The 18,109-nt window shown below is 35.3% G+C and overlaps 1 pseudogene; it reads right to left on the bottom strand.

Moving 5' to 3' along the window:
- Window positions 1-346: 346 nt before the first annotated feature.
- On the bottom strand, window positions 347-3,113 carry LOC131024746 (cytochrome P450 71AU50-like; annotated as a pseudogene).
- Between the last annotated feature and the right edge of the window lie 14,996 nt (window positions 3,114-18,109).

The following is an 18,109-nucleotide window of genomic DNA, read 5'->3' as shown; positions in this document are numbered from 1 at the left end:
TCTATTCGGATTTCCTTTTTTTATTTAATTAGAAATACTAATTTAAAAAAACCATTGACTCAATAAGTCAATATATATATATACATCCGAGTCAATATAGCTTAATATATATACACAATTTATAAAATATTGGGTTAACGATGTTTTATTTTCCGAAGTTTCAGCGTTTTCCATAAAATGTCTTGAACTTTTATTTTTCCCAAAAAAGTCCCATACTTTTATTTTTTTCATAAAATATCCCGCTATGTGTTTATTTAATTTAATAAATTATCTATGCTATCATATGATTTTAAGAGACACTTGGTCTTTGCTATGCAAAAAACAAGAATACTTTGCGAAATTCCATCTAAAGAAAATATACAAATTTCTCAGACATGTCTAATTCCGTGGGCACCAATCCATTAGGGAGCTCCCAATCAAAGCAATGAACCAATTGCGCCACCATCAATTGAACCACGGTTAACCCTAATTGCAACCCGGGGCAGCCCCGTCTACCCGATCCGAAGGGTATGAGTTGAAAATCTCGACCCCGGAGATCCACTTTGCTCCCGAGAAATCTCTCGGGAGCAAATGTCTCGGGGTCAGTCCAGGCATCGGGGTCCCTCCCGATGGCCCAGACATTCACGAGAACTCGGGATTTGTTCGGTATGTGGAAGCCGTGGACCTCGCAGTCCTCCGTGGCCTGGTGGATGAGCAACGGGCCGACGGGGTGGAGCCTCATTGATTCTTTGATCACACAATCAAGGTATTTTAGGCTGGGGAGATGAGATTCATCCACCATTTGGTTTGGCCCCACGATTTCTTCTAGATCTTTCTGGAGTTTCTTCATTTCTGTTGGATGTCTGATTAGGTCAGAGAGTGTCCATTCTACAGCTGCTGACGAAGTGTCTATTCCCGCAATCAGCATATCCTATACCACAACATTTGATAGGGGGAAGAATTTAAAGTTTTAATTGGAGTTGAGTCATAGTTAGAGAGACAAAATCGAAAAGATATGAAATTAGAATGATATATGATGAAAATAAAAAATCATACTCCCTCTGTCCGTGATATCGTTTTTACATTGTGGACAGCGCGGGTTTTAAGAAAAGTGGTGGATAGTAGTGGATATGTAGTAAGTGGAGTTTGGGTCCCACTATTATTGTGAGTGGAAGTTTGTGGACCCTGCTTCTATAAATGAAAGTGGAAACGATATCGCGGACGGAGGACCGGAGTATATAGTTGAGTTACTTTTGTAAAATTAATATTGCTTATAAGATAATGAGAAAATAAGTTGGAGTAAATGAACTTATTTGAGTACATGAACTTATTTTTTGGGGAGATTATAAACTTTTAGAGCTTATTTTTTACAACTTATAAGCTCTTTAGTAGCTTATTTTGTCAAATACTTTTAAGGAGCTTATAAGTTCCTAAACAACTTATAAGCTCTTTTAAAGCCAAACACCCTCTAAGTGTTCTATTAGTGTGTATTCTCTTTAGTTGTAAGTTTAACATTAGAAAAGAAGAAGAAGAAAAAAATTTATCATATTTTAATGGTCCCCACACTTTTTAACTAATGTTCTCTTTGGTGAAAAAATTATTTACTTTCTTAAAATGTGTGTTTTGAAGGCATGCGACATTTTTTAAAATGGAGGGAGTATGCCATAATATAACAGTGGTGGATCGAATTCGATCCTCAATTACAACAAAAGTTTTTATTAGTGACATAAGGCTTTATACCTATTATGCGTGTCACAAAAATTAGTGATATTTAATGATGTAGCTAGTCACTAATAGTTACACTTTTAAATATCATTAATTCTTATGACACGAATATTAGTTACCAAGTCATTAATGGAAACTTTTGTTATAGTGAACATGAGTAGTAATTGTCGAATTTGTGCAAGTAGTTTATACATTCTATGCAAATATTCTCGCGTTATTGTGATAAGAAGGTTTTTATTTGAATTCCTTTATATATATATATATATATATATATAGAATATATACTCCCTCTATCTAGAAATTTATGCCACATTGTTTTTGGCACGATTTTTTAATAACATGTGAGTAAGTTGGTAGTGGAGTAAGGGTCCCACTGAATGGAGTGATATGGACCACATTATTAAAAATGGATATGGCATATTTTTTATGCACGGACGGAAAAAGAAATTGTGGCATAAATTTCGTGGACGAAGGGAGTAATATCTAACGGTGAACTGGAAATTAAGAGGTTAAATCAAATTACCAGCAACACGGCCTTGACATGCCGGCGGTCGAACTCGAACCCGGCCTTGCCGGAGTCGTGAATCGCCATGATCGTATCGACAAAATCGAGGCTCCTCTCCTCCTTCCGCTCGTGATCGTCGATGATCCTCTCGAGGAACGCATCGAAGATAGCGCTCAGCTTCTTCAGCCGCCGCGCCGAGCCCTGAAGATCCATCCACCTCAGCGACGGGAAGTAGTTGCCGAGGTTGAATGCCGCGCCCTCCGCCACCGCCACCGTCATCACCTCCTTAAACCTCGCGCCGTCCAATTCCCACTCCGCGAACCTGCCCCCGAACACCATCAAGCTGATCAAATCAGCGCTCGCCGACGCGATCCTGACGCCCATATCCACAGCCTCACGCGCCGCCGCCGCCTCCCTCAGCGAGGCCACCAGGATCCCGAGCTCCGTCGTCCTCACCAGCGCGAACTGCGCGATCTTAAGGGCGCTGAGGAGCTCGAGCGTGCAGAGCTTGCGCATGTTGCGCCAGTAGGGACCGTAGCCCGAAGACAATGTTGCGCTGCTCGTAGCCGAGGTAGTAGGCGGCCTCGTGGTGCGGGCGGTCGGCGAAGACGAGGTCGTGGGTCTTCAAGAAGAGCTCGGCGGCGGCGGGGAACGTGACGATGATGGTCGGGATGGAGCCGAAGCGCGTGTACATGATCGGGCCGTGCTTGCGGGCTAGACGGTGAAGATCTTGGTGAGGATTGCTGCTTAGTAGGTTGAAATGGCCGATGATTGGAAGGCCTTTCGGGCCGGGAGGGAGCTTCTTCTTCTTGTTCGAGAGGTTCCGCCATAGATGAAGGAGGTTGAGGAATAATGGGATCGCTGCTGCTGCTGCTGCCGCCGCCGCCGCCCAAATCCAGCTCATTTTCAATCCAAAGTTAAACAGTTAGTTAGAAATCAGGGTGATTTTTATCATCGACTGATGATTGGTACTTGTTCGTTGAAATGCACAAGTGAGGATTATTTTAATTCCCCAGATTTTGAGAGGTTTTTATTTTTTTTAAATTCAATTATGTGTATGGCGCCAATGTTCATGGCGGGTGACTAAGAGCATCCACAATGGTGAGCCAAGGTGGGTGCACAATTGTGGTCCCCACTTCTATTGCACCCACTCTCCACAATGGGAGAGCCCACCATTGACTCTCTAAATTTAATTTTTATTTTCTATTTACTTTTATTCTTGTTTTTAATTAAAAAATCGACAACTTTTAAATTTAATAACTTAAATTTCATTAATATTAAAAACCTAAACATTACAAATTTAAAAAAATGAAAAATATTAAAATATTACTCCCTCCGTCTCACAAAAACATGAACAAAGAGAAATGCATGGGTTTTAAGAAATGTTAGTTGAGAGTTAAACTAAGTGGAAAATGGGTCACACTTTAAAAGGTGTTGTGAGAGTAATGAATTAATTAAGGAAAAGTAGTTGTGGGCCATGATGTACTAAAATGGAAATGTTCATGTTTTTGTGAGACACCCCAAAATGAAAAAACGTTCATGTTTTTGTGAGACGAAGGGAGTACATTATTTTCGAAATAATTAAATCTACGAGCAAAATAATCACGATGGAGGCGCTCGGCTCCACCTTCACGATCACGGACAACAACTCTCCGCTTCTTCTTCGGTAGCGGAGGAGGCTCGAAACGATAAGAACTCGCCACTTGCATGAAATTCACAGCACATCTCATAAAAAATAAATCGGGATGTAGGGTCGGGAAGAGGAGGAAGTTGTGCAGGATCGACATGAATTTCTTCGTCTGATGAAGAATTTGAGGAATATTGATTTGAAGAATTAGTGGATGATGACATTTTTTTGAAGAAAAAGGGGAAGGAAAAGAGTGAATTGAGTAGGATATATGAATGAAGAATGAATTGGGGTTGGGGTATATATAGATGAATATTGAATTAAAAATAAAATAAAGGGGAGACAGCCGTTGAGCAACGGCTGTCCCCCAACGGCTCTCAAATTTTTAATTTTGCAAATTTTTTTTTTTACAGGCGTGAAGACACGCGCGGCATTGGGGAGGGGTGCAATAAATGGGGGCTCGCACCGTCTATTGAGCCCCCATTGTGGGTGCTCTAACTAACATTTTATATATATTATAATAGGCAAAATATAGCCGCCGGGCAAATATATTTTGATTAATTACTCTCTTTGTCTCATTATTATTGTCTCACTTATCATTTTGCGTTGTCTCATTTTCATAAAAGATACTTCTCCCGTCCCGCCAAGTTTGAGCAATTTCTTTTCGACACGAATTTTAAGGAATTAGTATTTTGTGTGTTAAGTGTGGTAGGTGAAAAAGTGAAAAAATGAATTATAAAAAAAATTATCATATAAGAAAAGTGCTCAAGCTTCACGAGACAACTCGAGAAGGAATACTGCTCAAGCTTCTCGGGATAGAGGAAGTAATAATTAATCATTTAAAAGGCGCGAATCCTATCACTTTTCCCCAATTTCCATTTTCTTCTTAATTGTCGTGCCTAAAAGTTTTGGAAACTGATGAGGAGTGAATCCTGCATCAGCCCGTCCTCTCCAAATCCTTAATATCTAATCTAACCTCATATGGGTTTTATGGTGCCAGAGAAGAAATATCAGGTTTAGGCGCTCTTGGCCTCATTACAGAAAAGAAGTGGAAAAAGATAAAAGGATATCTTATTGAACTTGAGGAGCAAAAACAGGTCATGAGACTTGCCACGGTGGCAAGATACCATAACTTTAAGGAAAGTAACAAACTTACAAGACCTGGACCACGGTGGTAACATTGATCTAGTGCCACGATGGCACTCTTATTTAAAAACCTTGAGAACGTCCGCTAAATGAAATAGGAGAATGGTCTAGGTGCCATGGTGGCACCCCGAGAGAATCCTGAATCAGAAGAGAGGACGGTTTTACCAAATGCCATAGTGGCACTTAAGTCCGAAAATTGAGAGGACCTACTCGGTCTCGGTCTCATAATGCTGCGGTCACATTCCAAATCTTATATATATTCTATCAAGATTTATATTGTTCTTCCACATGATACGAGGTCGTTGACTCGCTTCTCAGCCAAGACCACTAGAGGACCAGGAACAAGTTGATGTTATGCTTTGGGGCTTGTAGAATCAGTTGGAGGAGAAATGTGAAGGCCGATTAGAGTGCGGAAGCCAGGAATACATGCGGAGTGTGTGAAGATAGATTTTACTTTTATACCCTCCTTGTAATTTATCCTTATATATAGAGGAATCATCGTCATTTGTAACACATTATCTTTATCTGAAAAATCAATACAAGTTCAATTCTGGCTTTTCTGCTTTGTGATACTCAGGTCTTAGCTCCATTCTTCTTCTTCTTCATATCTTTTCTTTGATGTGTTGAGAGTTTACTCATCAGAAACAACAATAGTGGGACGGAGGGAATATCTCTTAAGTATAGCACTTTTTCATTTTTTTCGTGGACGGAGGACTAATAATTGAGATATTAATTAGGAGTAATTTAATTAATTCAAACATATAATGCATATATTATATTATATTATACTCTCTCCTATTCAAAATATAAGTCTTTCTAAGCTTTGACACACATATTAATAAATAAAAAAATTACCTAATTTAACCCTAATTAATAACAGCTAATTAAGGTTAAATACATCTCACGAGAAAACAAACGGTGGAATTTAAAATGGATGCACTTATTATTGACTTGTATCTTTCTATATCCAATTAATATCTACTTAATAAGCGAGGTTAATTGTGGTATATTATAACAAAACGACTTATATTATAAAATTAATGTAAATCACCAAAACGACATATAATTAGAATAGGAGGGAGTATATATTAAATTTATTTTTAAAAACACTAACTCAATAAATATTAAATTGTTTTTAAAATTATAAATTACGATTCATGTACGCATACTTTGTCAAACTATCATCCAAGTAATTTATTATTATAAATCTTTCTTAATTTTTTTTAGGCGTAAATCTTTCTTAAAATTGTAAAAAATTGTGCACACGTACATTTTCGATATTCTCATCCAAGTAATTGAGTACTAAATTTCTACATAATAATAGAAAAGTTTATATATTTTTTTAAAATATGGATGATATTATAAAAATCTACTAACATACTTCCTACGTCCAGATATCGTTTCCATTTTTATCATTTTAATCTGTCCACAATATCATTTCCATTTTTATTTATTGCTGTATGGTCCTTATAACACTTTATTTCCCTCCACACATTTATATGAGACCCAAACTCCAACTCATACAATATATACTATTATCTATTCCATCTGTCCCACGAATCTTGACACGTTTGGTTTCGGCACGGAAATTAAAAAGTTGTTGATTAGTGTTTTAAATGTGTAGTTATAATAAAATATAAAAGTGATAAAGTAAGAGAGAGAAGATAATAAAAGTGATAAAATAGGAGAGAGAAGATAATAATTATTAGCTTATTTAGAAATGTGTCAAGATTCGTGGGACGGCTTAAAAAGGAATACGTGTCAAGATTCGTGGGACGGATGGAGTATTATTAAAAAATAATTAAGCTGTCGGTCTTGGACAATCTGGAATAACTCATTACAAATCGAACGAAAGAGTATTTTTTTTCTTCTTAATTTTTGATAGTATTTTGTAGTTATTGAAATTATATATATAGGGAGAAGATTCATGGAGAATGACATCTTTTTTTAGAATAGAGAATAAATTCTAACCCTTAGATCTTAATAATCCTACGGTTCATACATAATTTGATTTTTAATTACTATAATTTCGAAAAGGTTAATTAGGTAAATCATCTTTTTATGTAACCGTTTATTAGTGTTTGGGTTTGACCGAATCTTTTTTAATTTTGGATAGTTTTAATCATATCTTTGTTATACCTTGTTTAAGTATTATATCTCGATTTGTTTTTTGTATGTACGTTTCTTAGAATGACAGAAAATTAATTCTTTAATTACTCTGCAATCGTTGGTATATGTGAAGATGGATAAAGGTAATTATTATTTTTATATAGTTTTAACATTTTTATTGTATTTTTTTATTATGCTTTTTTCTATTCATAATTATGTTTTTGTTATTGAAATATGTAGTTTTCTGAAACATTAATGTTCTTCGTTTTATATGTTTTTATTTTTTATGATTTTAATAAGCCTTGTTATTTATTTCATTTATTGTAAGTAAAATATATTATTTAAGTATCAAATTTTGTAGAATTTAGAAAAATTGTTCTCTTTTTTACGCTTATTTAAAATATTTTATGTCAATAAGAAAAATTCGAATATTTTGTTTAGATGTTCCTAATTTTGTTACGCTTATTCAAAAAGTTCTATATTTAATATTTTTTGTGAGAAAAAAAATCAAAAATTTTATTTAGATGTTCGGTATTTTTTTTTGCGTTTGTTGAAAATATTTTATGTTAAATATTTAACGTAAGCAAGTAAAATTCAAACATTTTATTTAGATATTCGTAACATTTTGCACGCTTGTTCGAAATGTTGTACGTTAAGTATTTTTACAATTCTCAATCAGATATTAATAAATTCAAATATTTTATTTAGATGTTCATAATTTTGTTAAGCTTATTCGAAAAGTTTTACATTAAATATAGGAAATTTTCAATCAAATATAATGAACAAAACATTATCAAGTAATATTTTATGTTATATAACTTGTAATTTTGGAACCCAGGTCATTTAACTCGTAAATAAATATATTATATATTCATCATAGTTTATTTTTTTAATTGTATGCATCATAGTTTATTTATTGTAATTTTTTTAGATACAAGAAATAAGTATATTATATCATGAAGTTGAATATATATTGCAATAAAATAAGCAAACCATTTATTGTAAAATTAAAATTAATGTAGTCATCCTGCTTTCTACAAATTAACTCAAAACTGATTTCAAAGAATTGGGCCGACGAAACCCCATTTCACTACCATTCCAAAGGTTTTGTGGGAACAGTGGAAGCGTCAAAGTCGAAGATGAAAGATGTTTTCAGATTTACCGTATTTACTAATGTATGTTAAATTCCCAATTACCCCCTATGATCTGTAAATTCTCGCTCTATTTAATCTTCACGCGTTTTGACAGTTTTATTTTTTAATTGTTTCGAATTACTTTGAGCCGTTTGATTTGTTTGATCTAACAGTAGAGATTAATTCTCTATTCTTTATTAACGTGGGATTCTCGATCGATCCCACATTAATAAAATCAGAGTAGTTTAGTTAGCTTTTTAGATAGTTGGAATATTTATTGTAATTAGGGGTTTTGGTAAATAAAATCATGAACTATTTCCGCACTTTTTTAATGTGATTTTTGAAGTGTAGCCAATTAAATCACTATCTTTTTAATTTTTGCAATTTCGTACCTCCCAATTATTCTTGATTGCCGGATTGTTGAATTGGAGCCTTACGTCACTACAGGAATTTTGCTAATTAATAGATGACGGGTCAAAACCGTCATCTATTAAAAAACCGCATGTCATAAAGAAATGTGTAGGGCGTTGATAGACGACGGTCGGGTTGATCGTCCTCTATACGCTGATAGACGAGAGACGCTCAACCGTCTTCTCTTCGCTGCAGTGGTGGAGCCAGGATTTTTTTTGGGGGGGGGCTGAACTGTTACGGGGGTTCGGGGGCGGTAGCCCCCGAAAATTTTTTTTTGGGGGCATTCAATACATTTTAGACATTTTTTACTAAAATACAAATATAATAATAATAATAACAACATTTTCATAGATAATATAGTTCAAAACATTTACTAAAAATTTTTTTGGGGGCATTCAATACATTTTAGACATTTTTTTACTAAAATACAAATATAATAATAATAATAATAACAACATTTTCATAGATAATATAGTTCAAAACATTTACTAAAATTTTTTTTGGGGGCATTCAATACATTTTAGACATTTTTTACTAAAATACAAATATAATAATAATAATAACAACATTTTCATAGATAATATAGTTCAACATTTACTAAAAAAAATTTTGGGGGCATTCAATACATTTTAGACATTTTTTACTAAAATACAAATATAATAATAATAATAATAATAACAACATTTTTAGACATATTATAATTTTTTTTTTTTTTTTTCAAAATTTGGGGGGGGGCTCTAGCCCCCCTAGCCCCCCCTGGCTCCGCCCCTGCTTCGCTGTATATTTCAAATATTATGGTTAAGGGAATTAATATTTGAATTGTGGCATGCAGTTTGTTAGTGTTTATTATTTATAGTGTTTTGCTCTTTCTTCACATTGTTTTTGTAGGTGTTTGACCTAGTCAAGACTTGAAATTTGAAGCTGCAAACAAGGTATTAAGTAGAAGAGTTTCGGTTGCTAAAAAGGAGGAAGTGGAGATAAAGAGAGAGAGAGAAAAGATAGGAGCTTGTTGGCAGCTCCTAAAATCAAGGGAGAAGTGGACTAAATCCAACAACTATCAAACGGCCACTTCATCCATGATCAAAGCCACGACTTCAAGCCTTGGGAAGCAAGATTGAGATGCCTATATATACCAAGGAGAAGTCTCAGTTCAGATCACGAAGTCTGAAGATCAAAATCGAGTCATTTGAGTGATCTGTGTACGAATGCTGTTTAGAGTGTTAGGATAACATTGTCTATAGCATTCATTGATTTCGTCGGATTTCGGAGTATAGCTCTTGAACCGAGTTTTGTTTTTTAATGAGAGTGTCTAGTGTTCAAATACCTAGAGTCTTGTAAAGGTATTGAACGTGAGTGTTCATTCTCCATTTAGTCTTTTTGCCATAAGGCGTCTTCAAGTTATAAATTATAACTTGAAGAATTTTTCCATCTATTTGTGTCTTCCATTTTTATTTCCGCTGCAATATTTCTCTGTGTGCACTGGTGTGTTGCCCTAACACAGTGCTTAACATCAAAGTATGAAGGAAGCAACACTTTCAATTGGCATCAGAGCCAACACTCGATACACTGAGTGTGATCCTCGTTGTTGTTGCAACAGTCACCGCAACAGTTGCTTCCACATGGAGCCTGGCAATCTGGGTTTTATGCGATCACCAATTCTTGATAATGAAGAGGACCCTATTTCCAACAGGTATGGTTCAGATTATTATTCAAATTTTATGTGTTTTAATGCATGTGTAGGTGACACTGAAGAAAGCACCGAAGAGGCCATACATGTCGTCATAGAGCTAAAAAAGCTTTACGATAAGCTTCTTGGAAAGTGGAAAAAGCAAGGGCAGGAGCTTGAAAGTACAAGGGACGAGAACACCAAGCTAAAAGCATCTTTGGCAAAGCTTGAAGCATTGGTTACTCAAAAGGAAGTCAAGCTCGAGCATATCACCAACCAGCTGGACGAAGCTCAAGCTACCATCGATAAATGGAGTTCGAGCCGACATAGGTATGATGATTTTGTGTCTGTAGGAAGCATGGAGACTACTGGATTAGGATTCAATGCTGTGCCCGCAGCCGCGCCCGCTGTTAACCCCACACCTGGGAAAACAAAAGTGAAATCAACCCGTGGGAAGAAGTTTGTGGTTGAAGGAACTCCCATAGAGCAGAAACAAAAACGGAGAAAAAGGTATGTATGCCATTATTGCTTTGAAATTGGTCACATACAACCGTTTTGTTTTAGGAAATTCAACGACGAGAAGAGGATCTTTGTTAACGCAAAGAAATCTAAAGCTGAGATGAAGAAAAAATCACAGAAGGTAAGGAGGAATGTGATGAGATGGGTAAGGAAGGATGAGATGAAATGTAATGTTGTGTTTACTGCTTTTAAGACTAACATTTCAGGCTCGTGGTACTTCGATAGCGGATGTTCCCGTCACATGACAGGTGATAATGCGTTCTTGAGTAAATATCAGGTATGTGACGGAGGATATGTCTCTTTTGGTGGAGGATCGAAAGGTAAGATCATCGGTAAAGGTATTTTAAATGTGCCTGGACTACCTACTCTCAAGAATGTGTTTCATGTTAAAGGGCTTATGGCAAATCTCATTAGTATAAGCCAATTATGTGATGATAATTTGCATGTTAAGTTCAACAAAGATTCTTGTGAAGTGTATGATAGTCAAAATTGTTGTATTATGAAGGGTCAAAGGTCAGTTGATAATTGTTATTTAGCTGATGAACCAAAATGCAACAAGGCACAAGTAGACGATATCATGTTGTGGCATCAACGATTAGGACATACTAACTTTAAAAATCTTGACAGGCTATCGAAGATAGAGGCAGTTCATGGACTTCCCAAAATCACACAAAAGGGAAAAATTATGTGTGAGAGCTGCCAAAAAGAAAAGCAAGTTCATGCTACTCACAGTGTGATCCAACATACCGAGCAACACTTCGGCACAACAAGGTGCTTCGAACTAATCCACATGGATCTTGTAGGTCCTGTAGAGGTAAAAAGCATAGGAGGGAAGAGGTATGTCTGTGTTATGGTAGATGACTACTCAAGGTACACTTGGACATTCTTTTTGCGTGAAAAATCCGAAGCTTTTAATGTGTTTAAGACCTTGTTTGCTCGTACGGTTAACTCGTTTGGTGTGAGTATATCAAGAATCAGGTCCGATCATGGACGTGAATTTGAGAATGCATCATTCTCAAAGTTTTGTGAAAAGAAGGGGATCTTCCAAGAGTTCTCAGCCCCCAAGAGACCACAACAAAACGGAGTGGTCGAGAGAAAGAATCGAACTCTGGTGGAAATGGCAAGAGTGATGTTAGCCTCGAAAAACTTAGCAAAACGCTTCTGGGCAGAGGCTGTGAACACGGCATGTCACATTAACAATCGGGTTAACATTCGACCAGGTACGTTCAAAACTCCGTATGAGATACTGCGAGGTAAGAAACCAAATCTCAAATACTTCCATGTTTTTGGTTGTGTATGTTACATACTGAATGACAGAAAATACCTTACAAAATTTGATGAAAAATGTGATAAAGGTATCTTTTTGGGGTATTCCTTGAATAGTCAAGCTTATCGAGTCTATAACTTGAGAAGCCAAACGATTCAAGAATCTGTCAATGTGGTATTTGAAGATTTGAGTAGTGTTACAGATGAGAAGGACATGGAATATCAGGTGGTAGAAGCACTAGTCCCTTCGACAGATGCAACAGAAGATGCTGAGGCAACAGAAACCACCACATCAAGGAATGCAACAGAAAATGCTGAGACAACAGAAGCCACCACATCACAGATCCCTGAAGATCAAAGTGACAACGAAAAAGATATGGTAGCAGATGTTCAAAAAGAGAGTGAGAAATATGAGCCTTCTCGAAGAATACGCAAAAATCATCCAGTCTCTCAAGTGATAGGTAATGTGAGTGATGGTGTGAAGACACGAGGTAGAGCACCATTAGATTACCGAAAAATGATTTGCTTATCTTCTATTTGCACGTCTTTGCTTGGTTTTATGTGTTTTGTCTCAAAACTTGAACCTAAAAATGTTAAAGAGGCTTTACGTGATGAGTTTTGGGTATTTTCCATGCAAGATGAGTTAAATCAATTTGTTCGGAGTGATGTTGGGTATTTGGTTCGTAGACCTACTGACAGGAATGTGATCGACACAAAGTGGATATTCAAGAACAAATTCAATGAATGTGGAACGATCGTGAGGAACAAAGCCCGATTGGTTGCTCAGGGCTATACTCAAGTTGAATGGGTGGATTTCGATGATACGTTCGCACCCGTGGCACGGATTGAGTCGATTAGATTGTTGTCGAATTATGGTGTGATGTGCGATGAGATGATGGTGTATTGTGATATCATCAGTGCAACTAATATCTTGAAAAATCTGGTTCAACACTCAAGAACCAAACACATTGAAATCCGACATCACTTTATTCACGATTTGGTGGAACAAGAGGTAATCAAGCTAGACTTTGTTCAAATCAAAAATCAAATTGTGGATATTTTTATAAAACCCTTGGATTTTGAGAGATTTACCACATTAAGAAGGTCTCTTGGCCTTTGCTTTCGTGATTAAATAAAGAGGGTTTATTTGTTGCATTCTGTGTAAAGTGACTATTCTTTTGGATGCAACGTGTTTTTGCCTGTGTGATGATCTCTGTTACTATAACATGTTCCTCTACACTAACTCAGTATATGTGTGTGTATAATTTATTTAAAGCACAGAAAAAACCAAAGTAGTTTGGGGGGCACGGCGTTCGCTGCGACGATGCTACCTTACAAAATGGTCATCCTCGATTGCTTTCACAAGTTTAGACTAGGGGCACGGCGTTCGCTGCGACGATGCACTCTATGTCACTACAAATGAGTGAATTTTACTTGGTACTGTGCTTGTATGTGTGAATTATGAAAAGCTGAGATTTGTGTTAGTGGATGTTATGGTAACATGGTAAATCACATTAGGCGTAAAATCTGTAACGTTTGGAAAGTTACCAGTGTTCGATTTTTGTGGGATCTCTCTCTCTATCCACGGTTTTTTGTGAATCTTGAAGCTTTCCATGATTTTTGATTTGTGCCTATCTCTATCTTGGTTTCCTTAAGTTCTAACCCTAAATTTCGAAATTGTGATGAAGATATATTTCAACGATTTTGTTTTTTGAGTGTTTGGATCTGTTTTTTCTCTATATTTATTGCCATGCAATCACATCATCTTCATCACTCTTCATCATCATCTTTGGTTGACGTAGAGAACCTTTGAACTTCTCAAGTTGTTTTTAGTGTTGCGGAAGATGCTATGGTCACAGTACCAGTGGCAGATCTTCGATCGATCTTGCAACGCGTCAACGATATGGAACTCTATCATTTGAAAGCAAAGAAAAACTTTGTCGAGTTTCTTTCTTCCCAAAAAGGGGGAGTAGATGATGCTGCAGCAGATGCAGAGGAAGCAAGAGAACAGGCAAAATGACCAAATCAAGAGATCTTTAGAGGAGACAGGGGGAGTTTATTGGCAGTTGGTTTTTGATGAACCTTCTGTTTGTTTTTGGTGACTTGATGTTGTTTTCTGAACTCTCTAATCGGTTTTGTCTTGTGTTCCCTGCATGTTTAGACAACTGCTGTGTTAATAATTGCTTGTGCAGGGGGAGCTCGAAGAAAGGGGGAGATCTTGTTTGGTTTTGTGAAGAAAGGCAAAAAGGGGGAGTTTGTTAGTGTGCGTTAACGTGTGTGTTATGCTCACATGTACTCCAACATTATCGTTTTTGTTTTGCGCTTTCTTCACCGTTGTTTTGCAGAGAGTATGTATGCAGGGGGAGTTTACAGCAAGGGGGAGCAGTGTGTTGTTTTGGTTTTGTGAAGAAAGGCAAAAAGGGGGAGTTTGTTAGTGTTTATTATTTATAGTGTTTTGCTCTTTCTTCACATTGTTTTTGTAGGTGTTTGACCTAGTCAAGACTTGAAATTTGAAGCTGCAAACAAGGTATTAAGTAGAAGAGTTTCGGTTGCTAAAAAGGAGGAAGTGGAGATAAAGAGAGAGAGAGAAAAGATAGGAGCTTGTTGGCAGCTCCTAAAATCAAGGGAGAAGTGGACTAAATCCAACAACTATCAAACGGCCACTTCATCCATGATCAAAGCCACGACTTCAAGCCTTGGGAAGCAAGATTGAGATGCCTATATATACCAAGGAGAAGTCTCAGTTCAGATCACGAAGTCTGAAGATCAAAATCGAGTCATTTGAGTGATCTGTGTACGAATGCTGTTTAGAGTGTTAGGATAACATTGTCTATAGCATTCATTGATTTCGTCGGATTTCGGAGTATAGCTCTTGAACCGAGTTTTGTTTTTTAATGAGAGTGTCTAGTGTTCAAATACCTAGAGTCTTGTAAAGGTATTGAACGTGAGTGTTCATTCTCCATTTAGTCTTTTTGCCATAAGGCGTCTTCAAGTTATAAATTATAACTTGAAGAATTTTTCCATCTATTTGTGTCTTCCATTTTTATTTCCGCTGCAATATTTCTCTGTGTGCACTGGTGTGTTGCCCTAACACAGTGCTTAACATCAAAGTATGAAGGAAGCAACACTTTCACAGTTGATGGAGTGGAGTATGCATTTGGAGCTCATGAATATCCGACAACTGGGCTATACCAATATGCTGATGGAGGATTTCTCTTCCAAATACAAAGGAAATGCATACAATCTCATCACCAAAAATTGCAACCATTTTTGCAACGACGCTTGTCTTAGGCTCACCGGCAGGGGCGGAGCCAGGATTTTTTGGGGGGGGGGGCTGAACTGTTACGGGGTTCGGGGGCGGTAGCCCCCGGTAAATTTTTTTTGGGGGCATTCAATATATTTTAGACATTTTTTTACTAAAATACAAATATAATAATAATAATAACAACATTTTCATAGATAATATAGTTCAAAACATTTACTAAATTTTTTTTGGGGGGCATTCAATACATTTTTTTACTAAAATACAGATATAATAATAATAATAACAACATTTTCATAGATCAAATAGTTCAAAACATTTACTAAATTTTTTTTGGGGGCATTCAATACATTTTAGACATTTTTTTACTAAAATACAAATATAATAATAATAATAACAACATTTTCATAGATCAAATAGTTCAAAACATTTACTAAAATTTTTTTGGGGGGCATTCAATACATTTTAGACATTTTTTACTAAAATACAAATATAATAATAATAATAATAATAATAATAATAATAATAACAACATTTTCATAGATAATATAGTTCAAAACATTTACTAAAATTTTTTTTGGGGGCATTCAATACATTTTAGACATTTTTTACTAAAATACAAATACTATAATAATAGTAATAACAACATTTTCATAGATAATATAGTTCAACATTTACTAAAAATATTTTTGGGGGCATTTAATACATTTTAGACATTTTTTTTACTAAAATACAAATATAATAATAATAACATTTTTAGACATATTAAAAAAAAAAAATTTCAAAATTTGGGGGGGGGGCTCTAGCCCCCCCTGGCTCCGCCCCTGCTCACCGGCTCGCCCATCCCCAGCTGGGTCAATCGCCTCGCCCGCATAGGTACGTAATTCATTCTCAAATTAATTCATGATTTTTGTAAATAAAAAATTAATTAATTACTTGTTTAGGTTCGCTTTGTCATTGCATCCGTTTCAAAAAAGTGTGCATTTATCATTTTTACACACCATCTCATCACTAACTCCATCACTTTCTCCACTCCTAAGACACTCATCTAACATTTTATTAAACATGTGCCACCAAAGGTGATGTACACTCTTGTGGGACGGAATGAGTATTATATAGTACCTCAAGTCTGAGATAATTAATACTCAATATTATTCGTTAATATTATAAAAAAATTTATTATTCATTAATATTGTTTATTCAATGATTTTCTTTTTTTTTTACGCTTTTTTATGTTTTAATTTATTTTAATAGTAAGAAGGGCACAAAAGTGTTTTTAATATTTAGGGTGTATTCACTATGGTTGAAATTTTATCATAAAAAAATGAGAAATAAGAAAATATGGATAAATTTTATAATACCTATCTTTTCTCACATGTTCTCTAAGATGGAAAATATGGGATATAGTATCATATCAAAATAATAAAAGTATATTCTCAAAAAAAAAAATAATAATAATAAAAGTATATGTTTTTCACTCATTTCATCGAAGAAAATGTACCTTTAAATACAAAAATGCACACTATTAAACATAAAATGCATAGTTTTAAACACAAAAATGTATTACTTAAATTCAAAAAATTTATAATTTTCTGATATTGATATCTTCCTATTTTTACCAGTTCATCGTACAATCAAAGTATATCATATGATTAATGTTAAGCACAATAATTACAAGTAAATTAAAAGATCTTACATTAAGAGTTTATGCATATTCTGCCTTTTTTTTCTTCATTTTTTAAAATTGGATGAGGTATTTATCGTAAAAAGGCATACTTTGTAAATTTACTTTATACTCCACTCCCTCCGTCTATGAAAGAACTTCCTAGGAGAGAGTGGCATGGGTTTTAAGAAAAAAAAAATTGTTGAGTGTATTGAGAGTGGATAAAAAGTAGTTGAGTGTATTGAGAGTGGTGAAAAGGTGTTATAATTAATATTGGGAGTTGTGAAAAGTGAAAAGTAAGAGGATTATAAGTGGTGAGGTATAGTCTAAAAATAGGTAGGAAGTTCTTTTGTGGACGTCCCAAAAAGAAAATATAGGAAGTTCTTTCGTGGACGGAGGGAGTATATTTTTGTGTTCAATATTAATCAATTTCCCGTTTGACATTCAAAATATAGATAAATACTATAGTTGCATGATGGAATCTCATTAAAATAAGAAGAAATGATGTGATAATATTATCCCTCATTTGTAGTGTAAATGAGGAATGAGTAAGGGACAAGTAGGAAATGTGGGAAAATAAATGAAGGATTTGAAGGGTGAAATTTTGTTTATCCTTCTTTTTCCAATGATAAATTTGCAATCAAAGAGAACGCACCCTCATTAGACTTAAAATTGTAAATCAAATTTTGAAAACTTTGTCGGATATAATTGGGAAAACATTTTAAAAAAAAAACATATACTAATAGTTTAATGTTTTTGCAACTATAAATAATTTTCTCTACATAATTTATATGTAATTTTATACTCCTAATTTTGCAACTATTTATTAAACTATCACCTAATTTTAATGATTTTCGTGCATATCAATTAGCACAGATGAGTGTAATAATAGATTACAGGAACGATCACATGCCCACCGTGGGCAAGCATAACGTGTCCACCAGTGATGTGGCAATTATAATTAGGAAAGAGAATTAACAAATCTTACTTTAATTACAATTGCCACATCACTGGTGGGCACGTTATGCTTGCCCACGGTGGGCATGTGATCGTTTCTGTAATTTTTTAATCTCTGTGCTGAAAAGAATGTGGCCAACA

Source organism: Salvia miltiorrhiza, chromosome 5 (assembly GCF_028751815.1).
Source record: "Salvia miltiorrhiza cultivar Shanhuang (shh) chromosome 5, IMPLAD_Smil_shh, whole genome shotgun sequence".
Lineage (NCBI taxonomy): Eukaryota > Viridiplantae > Streptophyta > Magnoliopsida > Lamiales > Lamiaceae > Salvia > Salvia miltiorrhiza.
The sequence above is the reverse complement of the archived record's forward strand: the minus strand, read 5'-3'. Positions and strand labels throughout refer to the sequence as shown.